The 9,533-nt window shown below is 43.6% G+C and overlaps 1 long non-coding RNA gene across 1 annotated transcript; it reads left to right on the forward strand.

Annotated features, from left to right (window-relative positions):
- Positions 1-5,672: 5,672 nt before the first annotated feature.
- Positions 5,673-9,001, forward strand: LOC310826859. Its single transcript, XR_014556038.1, has 3 exons — positions 5,673-5,747; positions 5,955-6,026; positions 8,969-9,001. It is a non-coding gene; the product is annotated as an uncharacterized lncRNA (long non-coding RNA).
- Positions 9,002-9,533: the final 532 nt, after the last annotated feature.

The raw sequence follows: 9,533 nt of genomic DNA on the forward strand, positions 1-9,533 counted from the left end.
TCCATGCAACTAAACAGGCATCACTTGCAATGACATAACCTATTAAATATCATTGTTGTTGTTAAATTTATTAAAAAAAAACCTTCTTTACTTAAAACAAATAGTCTAAATGTTATTTATCCCATTCCACTGCCAACTGTCTTCTGATGAATGCAAAAACTGGAGAGATATCAAACCCAACAGAGCTCTCCTCACGCTCACGGAAGCTCAGGTAAATCTCCGAGAGCCCTTTGCCAGTTGGGAGATTCGAAGCAAAGAATTCAAAGCAAGGCGTCAGCAGATCTGATCTTTATGGAAGTGCTGTTGCAACAGGGTTCCCCCTGTGTCTGTGAGAGGCAGGTGAGAACCCAGGTGAGACCCCTTCGGTGGTGGTCTTACATTTCCCATGCCCTCCTCCCCTTGTGTCAGCCCTACATCATGCACATGTAAGAAAGGTAAGTCATGGGTTGCCTGGGGCTTTGCAGATTGGTGGGGGCGTTAGGTGGAGTGTGGGAAGATCGTTCCCTCTGAGCATGCCAAAAGTTAAGAACAGTCTAGATGATTGTGTTAACGCGTTGACCCTTTGTTTTCCCAAGCACAGGGAAGAAAGGCTGACCAGTGGCTGATATATAACAATAGAGTTTCAAGATTTCACAGCTGCTGCTGATAATCCATTGATGATTGGATACAGCGTATGCCTTGACCCTCCCAAGAAACATAGCTTACACAAAGAAGTGACAATTGCAGAGAAAAGTTACAATTTCCATTTTAGATATTCATTAAACACAGAGCAGCACATACAATTTGAAACCTCCTGAGACCTCTAGAAAAATGTTTCATAACTATATACAGTGGTACCTCGGGTTACAGACACTTCAGGTTATGCGATTTCGGGTTGCGCACCGTGTCAAACCCAGAAGTACCGGAACGGGTTACTTCCAGGTTTTGGTGCTTGCGCATGTGCAGAAGCACTAAATCCCTCTTTGTGCATGCGCAGAAGTGCCGAATCGCGAACCTGCGCATGCACAGACACGGCACTGCAGGTTGCAAATGTGCCTCCTGCACGGATCATGTTCACAACCCAAGGTTCCACTGTACAATGTTTGGACACCAGGAATAAAACTTTAATTTGTTACATGGCACAAGTGGTTGTTCCTTTCTTTATAGGATGAGGCACTGCAGTTATTTGGGATTTGTTGCTGTCTTGCAGGATAGGCCTCGCTACACAGTTCTTACCATTACACACTTGCTTGGAGGGAGAAGTGGGGTTCCAGTCTAGGAAACGAGTGTCGGGGTACTTGGGTGGCATAAATCAGTTCCTACTGGATTCTGAAAGAATACATAACGTGTTTACCAGAGTTGAAATTGGTATCTCCACACACCACAAGCTGCAATCCCTCTCTGAGTTCCTTTAATTCTTGCAAGTGGGAGAAAGGATGGTCTGTGTCCAGTCAACAAAAGGCAGGGTGGTTGAGTGACTAAAATGTTTGATTTGATGGGAGAGGCTGGGGTGCAAATTCTTATTCAGCAACGGATGGACTTACCGGTAGCTAAGTCATTCACGTTCACCCTCAGGCCTCCCATTTCTAAAATGGGGGTTTTCAGGACCTGTTTCACAGCATCAAGGTTGACTGAGATAAAGAGTTCAAAATCGCACTGGACATTTAAAAGGCTATAGCCGTCAGTGCGATTGATTAAGACCTTATTTCATTAATTCCTCCCCCCTTCAAAGCCTTTCCTTTTGAAATATCCAGACAAACTTGTTGTGTTTCTCCCTATGTTGTAATTACTCACTTTCCTCAAGCATGAAATGCCGTTCTAGACAACAAAAGGTACTTGTTTCCCCACTGATAAAATAGCCGTTTTAGCACCTGTAAATCTGGTTTGCATTTCATACGGGCCTTTATTCTGCATTGATAACAGGATCAGAAAATGGGCTCTGACAGCACGTTGTGCTTTTACAGTATCCAGGGGTAAAAAAAAAAGAAAAAAAGAGCAAGCTACTTAGGAGCACATGGCTTTTGAGAGTCATACTTTTATATTTAGCTCCATAAATCTGCCCAAGTGAAACCCCCATTCTATCTCTAGAGCATTTGCTACTCATTAAGACGTTAATTGTTTGTGGTGCTTTTCTTGTACGTGTGTGTGTGTGTGTGTAAAAAGTTAGTCTCATTGCTCAAGATATGGCTTTGAAGGAAACATAGGACATTTCCTCTTTTTTCTATGCATCTCATGTATCTTAATAGGTGGTGTTGCTGCCAGAGCTATTGCTCAAACAAACAAACAAAAATGTCTGCTGGAATCTCACACAGAGGCCTCTGTGCTGGAGCGTTTTCAGTGGCGCAATTTATACGGTGTCTAGTTTCAGCCTCTCCCACCCCCAATACCAAGGTCATAATTTTCAGCCATAGATGGTTCTCCCAGATGTCTTTGGTCAAGTTAATCACAGTTTGCCTGAAGGTTACGCTTTCAGGTAATCCGTCAAGGCATAATTGTAAATCAAGGCCTCCTCCCAGCCCAAGGGGCACATATTAAGTGGAGACTTGGGGGGGATAAATTAAACTGGACCCAAGGAACAAGCCACACTGCTTATTATTTTGAAGAGCCATTAATGTTCTTGTTTGTATGTGATTGGAAAGCCCAACAGTGAAACATATTTTAAGCAATGCTTTGGAAAGGCATCTACAAACCGTTGCACTCTTTTGCGTGTCGAGGTCCCCAGGGCCACCCCAATAATTCACACATCACACAGAATTTTTTGTTTAAGGTTTTTGGCATAATTTTGGCCACAACTTTATTAAAATACAAAAATGTAAGTGGTTGCTTAGGCATTGGTTGCGACTATCTGCCCCCACCATGGGGGACAGACTGACATTCCGCACGATGCGAAAGTCAGAATGGGGGAATACACTTGGGGGTTACACAGAGCAGGGAACCTGCCCTCGCCCCAAATGCAACCAGGAGCTCATTGCTATGGCCCGAGCCCCCTTGACAGAGTGGACAAGCAATAGTTAGCCCCCAATTCCTTTAACGGAATCCCTTGCAGCAGCAGCATTAGAGGGGCAGGCACAGCCAATCCATGCCCCTCAACCAACCAAACCATAAACCAATGCCTAACCGCAACCTTACAAGTTGTGACAATTTGCTACGCAGAAGGCAAAAACCAAATGGCCCCAGCCAATCAGCCAGATGGACAAAATTCCTACCGGGCCCCTGCCCCAAGAGCAGACGACCCCATGACAGGCATAGCAAGGTCAATGTGAAAACCCTAATTCTAGGGAGGGGGGACGGGGAATCCAATGCACGGGCGAAAAGAGGAAGCCCTAGCCTCGTGCAAGGAGTTTGAGCATTTCTGGCTGTCAATCAACAAATGGCAACATTAACTTCTTCCCAACAACAAGGGAAGCCCCAATCGCATCAGTGGCCAATGATCAATTAGCCCGCCCCCAACTTTGGAGTGTCCTGGCAGCCCCCACCGCAACACGTGTTCTCCATGAAGGAGAACGCGCTTTCCACTTCTAAAGGCTATTGTCCATTAAAAGACGTCATTTCTTCTTCACTGCAGAAACCTGCAGTGCTGTGAAACAAGCAAGGGAGATTAATTTGTGATTTCCCATGCTATACTGGGAACCACGAGCAGATTTGATTACCCTGATGCTGTTCTGTGGCGCACATTTGCACATCATGGCAAGACGTAAACAAACCATGGTCTGTACACCAAGAACAAACCTGCTCTAACTGTTGTGGCTTGTGGAGTCAAACAAACCACAATATCTACCTCAGACATAGCATTAAGGAGATCGTGTTTTGTTTCCTTTATCTGCTATCTGGGAGGAACAATACCAGTGCAATTCAGTCATGCAGGTATGGTTTGTGGCTTACAATGATTTAGGGCTTTCTGTGATGTGTGAATGTGGCCAATGCAATCTCCATAAGTGCTACAAGCTGTAGATCTAAATTCACATGTGGAAGAATCTTTGTGCGCTCCCTCACCAAATATGGTTGGTGGTTAGCTAGGGGGGCAGGGGGATAGAAGAAGGGATTACTAATATATATATATTGAGAAACAGTGAATTAAAATTACTGTACTATGTCAAGTTGATACTCTATAAACTGTAGGACACATTGTCTTTTTAAGTGCTCTCGTCAAAGATATAACAGTCCTTTTCATGCCAGCGTATTGTCAAGCTGTCCTGAATCTCTTCATGGCTTAACAAGACCACAAACTGAAATAAATAAATGTGTGTTTAATGTCTATTGGCACATTCAGTTATTGCACATTTAAGGGAATCACACAGTAAATTTCTTCCATGAAAAACCACTCCAGATTCAGGGGGGTGAGGGGGGGTGTTTATGCACCATAATGCCATGCTACAGTATATATGGTTTCCCCCCCTAAAATATGTCAGTCCCACTTTTCAGACCCTCGCGAGACCCTTGAGGGGTCTTACAACATTAGTTAAAACAATGTGCCATGCATAAAACCATAAAAACTAAACAGAAACAAACTTTAAAAAAGGCAAAAAACCACAGCTTGATAATCAAAAGCATTGAATGGTGTGGAAAATAAGCATAGTCAAATTTAAAAGTTTTAGTAGTATGCTGAAACACCAATAAATGGTGTGGCAGTAAATAGGAGGTGGAACTACACAGAGGGCCTTCTGGTGATCTTAGCACCCCAGAGGGTGGGTAGGAAGGAAGGTGGTCTTTCAGATATCTGGGGCCTAAATTCTTCAGGGCTTTAAAAACAAACAGGAGTATCTTGAGTTGGGCCCAGAAAAAAAAAACTGGCAGCTGATGCAGATGTTTCAGAACAGGGGTTATATAAGCTCTCAAGGAGATCCCAGCCAGGAATTTAGCTGTTGCATTTTGGTCCAACTGAAGTTCCTGGGTCACCTTCAAGGGCAGCCCCACAGAGAGCACAGTGCAGTAATCCAATACGGAAGTTATCAGAGCATGGACTACCAAGTCATCAATAGCCCACTAATGCTCACCACTTTTGAATTATTTCTTCTACATTCCGAAGCAGAGTATACTAAAGCAACTTTCAAAAATACTCTTTAGAAGGGAACCTCCACCTTATCATTTTGAAATCCTTCAGTTTTCTGGAAACCTGCAGAGGTTCAGCAAAGCCACAAAGATTTACCCTGGATGAAGATTATAGATATGGAAATATCTATGAATAATTCTTTTTCTAAGAGGCATGCTGTGTATTTTAAGAAATAGTTCAGATTATCTGCGATACCAAGTCATTAATGCTTAAGATTAAAGTAAACTAGTTTTTTAAAACTCAAACTAAACAGAACTTGGATTACTCAGAAATGCAAACTTTGGATAACTTTATTTTCAACCAGTTACTGCCAGTATTTGTTTAATCTCTTCATGCCATCTTGCACTGTAGGAGTGCTGCTTTTTCATAGGGTAGTGCAATGCAAAACACATTTGCTTTCCAAGAAAATCATGCCAAAATTGCTTCTAATACCTCTCCTCTTCAATCTTTTTGTTTTGCTCCTGGTGCTCCTGGTAACAGCAACAGCTGTCAAATATGGCTTTAGGCTGTCTGACTCCCTTGGGAGAATTTATGCGTTTTTCTACTTCCTTTTCTTATTAGGAGGCAGGAATCCACAACACCTATTAGAACAAGTATGCATAAAGGGTAATGACTCTGCAATTTATTAGGGGTCTGTTCTTCTTCAAGCAAGTCATCAAATATAAGCAGAAAGTCTGACTCATTGGCCCCAACTGAGAAAACTGCCAGGATGCAGCAGGTGACTATGAAGAAGTCTCAGTTAGGGGTGCAAAACTTGGCATTCAAAAATTCTGGCACCTGAAGCCCAATGCCTCTGAGAGCACGCAGAGTGCCTTTCTGCCCCAAATGAAACTTTGTTAAAGGGCCTAATGGCAAACATAGCTGAGCTCATGTGCAAAAAATCTTTGCTTTCTGGCAGTGGTGTGCAGTGAATTTTTTTGTGTAGGGGAAAAGTTAGGGCCAGAGATGCCAGCTTGCGAGAGCGTTTGGTCGTGGTGGGGAGTCGCGACGTCCTATGGTGAGTTTCAAAGAATCCAGTTTCAAACCATGACTGATGATGATGGCACGATCACTAACCATAGTCTAAAGTACCCACTGTTCCACAAATTTATAATATGTGAGTAGGAGAGCCATGCCAGCTCATTCATGTAACACTAAACCATAGTTAGTAGGCTTTGTTGAGCTTGTTAAACCAAATTAAGAGTCTATAATTCACAAATGGAGGCAATATTTTTTAAAACTTCTGAAAGGTGTTGTGATTATGATTCAATGCTAGTATAAATACAGTGAATCGATCTGAGGTCCTGCACCCATTTATTGTAGAGTCAACAAACAGCCAGCAGAAATACTCAGGATTTCTAAGAGCACAAATGAGAAGAAGGCTGGCTGTTTGGTCTTGTTCATAAAATTATCTTCCTTCCCTGGAATTTTCTTTTTAACACTACTCTGCAGTCAAGAATCCTGCCTCAGCAGTCTGAAATTAGCTTTACTATGCTGTAGTCCTCCAGAGATCATCTACAATTCATCTTGACATTCCTCCAACTTCCATCCTAAAGCAATAATCTAAACAAAATGGACAGAAAAGCTTAAGATACACGTTGATCTACCCACACGTAGTTGTTATCTCTGAGAAACGTAGAAAATAACAGGATATATTTATTCGAAAGCCTTCAAACTTACATGACCCTTTAAAAATTAGCTGATGAACGTGAATACATCAAAACAGGGCCCTGTCCTGGTCTCTGATCCATAATTGACTTCTGACTTCTGCTCAATGATTGAAACTAAGACCTTCACATTGAATCTGACTATGGACTAACATGAACTTATCTCTACTCATAAACTCTTATCTCTAATTCTGTAACGAATTACTGTGTTATACATATTTTTATGAGTTTGTAATCTCTGTTAGAGTTTGTAATCTCTGTTTGAGTTTGTAATCTCTGTTTGAGTTGCCAGAATACATACTTTTGAATGGATTAGTTTTTGTTACAATTGACTATTAATTTGCGAGTAGGGACCACTCCCACTATTGAAACTTACATTGGCCTGAGTTCTTGAGGTGCTTTTGTCTTGGTATATTTAATAACAAGAACTCCAATTTATTTAACGTCCGTCATCATAGCATGGCAGAGCATCTACCCTACCATGTAGAGTTCCCTTGAAGAGGGAACAACTACAGTGCTACCTCAGGTTAAGTATTTAATTTGTTCCGAAGGTCCGTAATTAACCTGAAACTGTTCTTAACCTGAAGCACCACTTTAGCTAATGGGGCCTCCTGCTGCCACTCCCGTGCCGACGGAGCACGATTTCTGTTCTCATCCTGAAACAAAGTTCTTAACCTGAAGCACTATTTCTGGGTTAGCGGAGTCTGTAACCTGAAGTGTATGTAACCCAAGGTACCACTGTATTTTACTTTTAAAAGACAACTGTTTAGGGAAGTTTTTAATGTTTGATGCTGTATTGTTTTTACTATTCGGTTGGAGGCCGCCCAGAGTGGCTGGGAAGGCACAGCCAGATGGGCAGGGTATAAATAAATTATTATTATTATTATTATTGGCATGGCACAGGGCAAGGATCCTGCCACTGAGCAGCCCATCAGCTGCCTCTCCCAACCCACATGCTGGCAGGCCAGTCCCCCGAGGTAGGGTCATAAGATGATACCATAGGATGACATGCACAAGGCCTTGCTGAAGGCCGACCCTACCATAACGGAACTTGTGACAATAGACATTCAGTAGCACAATATAAACAGTGGTTACTATGGGGAAAGCAAAAATTTCACAGCATCTTGTCTAATTGCAACGATGAGTAAAATGGTTCCCCAGCCCTAAAGGTAAAGGTAAAGGACCCCTGACAGTTAAGTCCAGTCGCAGACGACTCTGGGGTTGCGGTGCTCATCTTGCTTGATTGGCAGAGGGAGCTGACATTTGTCCGCAGACAGTTTTTCTGGGTCATGTGGCCAGCATGACTAAGCCACTTCTGGCGAACCAGAGCAGCGCACGGAAATGCCGTTTACCTTCCCGCCGGAGTGGTACCTATTTATCTACTTGCACTTTGACATGCTTTCGAACTGCTAGGTTGGCAGGAGCAGGGACCGAGCAACGGGAGCTCACCCCGTCGCGGGGATTCAAACCACTGACCTTCTGATCGGCAAGCCCAAGAGGCTCAGTTGTTTAGACCACAGTGCCACCCGCGTCCCTCAGCAACTGACCACGGTCCAGAGCAGCCTTACTCAACCTGTGGGTCCCCAGATGTTGTTGAAGTAAAACTCCCAACACCCCTAGGACCAGAGCTCAGGGATGATGGGAGTTGTAGACCATCAACATCTGGGGACCCACAGGTTGAGAACCGCAACATAAGCTATTAACCAATGGTGGGTGAATGGGAAAGCCAATGGCAGCAATGCAAAAGTTGTGGCTGCGGTCCATGCCTGGATTTATAATCCAGGAATATACCAGACCCGCTCGTCCATTCATGCCTACCTCTTGAAGCCAACCCAGCTACTGATTGGCTCCCGTGGGGCAAGGCCTGCCCAAACCAGTGCAGTGTAGCTGAAGAGGAAGGAAGCATGCCGCCTTGCCCCTGCGGCTGAGGGGCCAGCACTGTGTGACATGCTGACATCACTTGTGCATGTCGTGCTGACATGTCACATGTCACACACATGATATGTGGTGTGCATGTGTGGCATGCCCATGGGTTACCACAGAATATTGAGGGGGCCAGTCCATCTCCTTGAAATTCTTTTTGGGGCCACCGGCTCCCCCTGCCCCCCTAGGGGCCACGCTGCGCAGGGGGCATACCAAGCCGCCTCCCTGCCTAATGGCGTGGGAGCTATATTTTGCTTCAGCCATTTTCTAAGAAGAGAAGCTCACTTAACTCTTATAAGTTCTCAGGACTCCTTGGAGTACAGAATATTTACTTTTCATGTTGTTTTTCCGCTTGCGATACAAGTGAAAGGAGTGACAGCTTAATCCTCAAACTAAGACAAGGGCAGAGCTCCAAAGATGATGCCAATTGATAAGATCTTCCTTCCGGAATAAAGTTAATTTAGCATTAATTAAAGGCACCATCATGACAGCCCTCAAGACAGAGATCCCTGCTCATCCACAAGAGTCGGTTCAACCCTTGGTGTTTTTGGAACCAAGCAATGTTTTCCATGCTATTGTGGGAAAGAGAGAGCAAGTACTGTATTATCTCAGGGAGAAAAGCACCAAGAGGAGGACATATTTGTTGGCCATGCTCAGCATCTAAAGAGAGAGGGATTTTTAAAACAAAAAAACACAATATTGTTTCCCCAGGAACAAATTTCTTCATTTCCAGAAAATCAAATTTGCAATTCCCAGTAATAATTCTAGTTTGACATCTGCAGTCTGGTATTTCCCCACATCAGGGAAACAAAATGTGCCAATCCTTACTCCACATGCTTCAAAAGCGTGTATCTGTTTTCTGCATGAAATGAGGCCCATGCCAGATCCATAGCTGTTTTTCTCCTTAGCTCTTCCTTTCTCCCAGAAACCAGGCA

The sequence above is a fragment of the Podarcis gaigeae genome (assembly GCF_964106915.1).
Source record: "Podarcis gaigeae genome assembly, chromosome: 11".
NCBI classification, from domain to species: Eukaryota; Metazoa; Chordata; class Lepidosauria; order Squamata; family Lacertidae; genus Podarcis; species Podarcis gaigeae.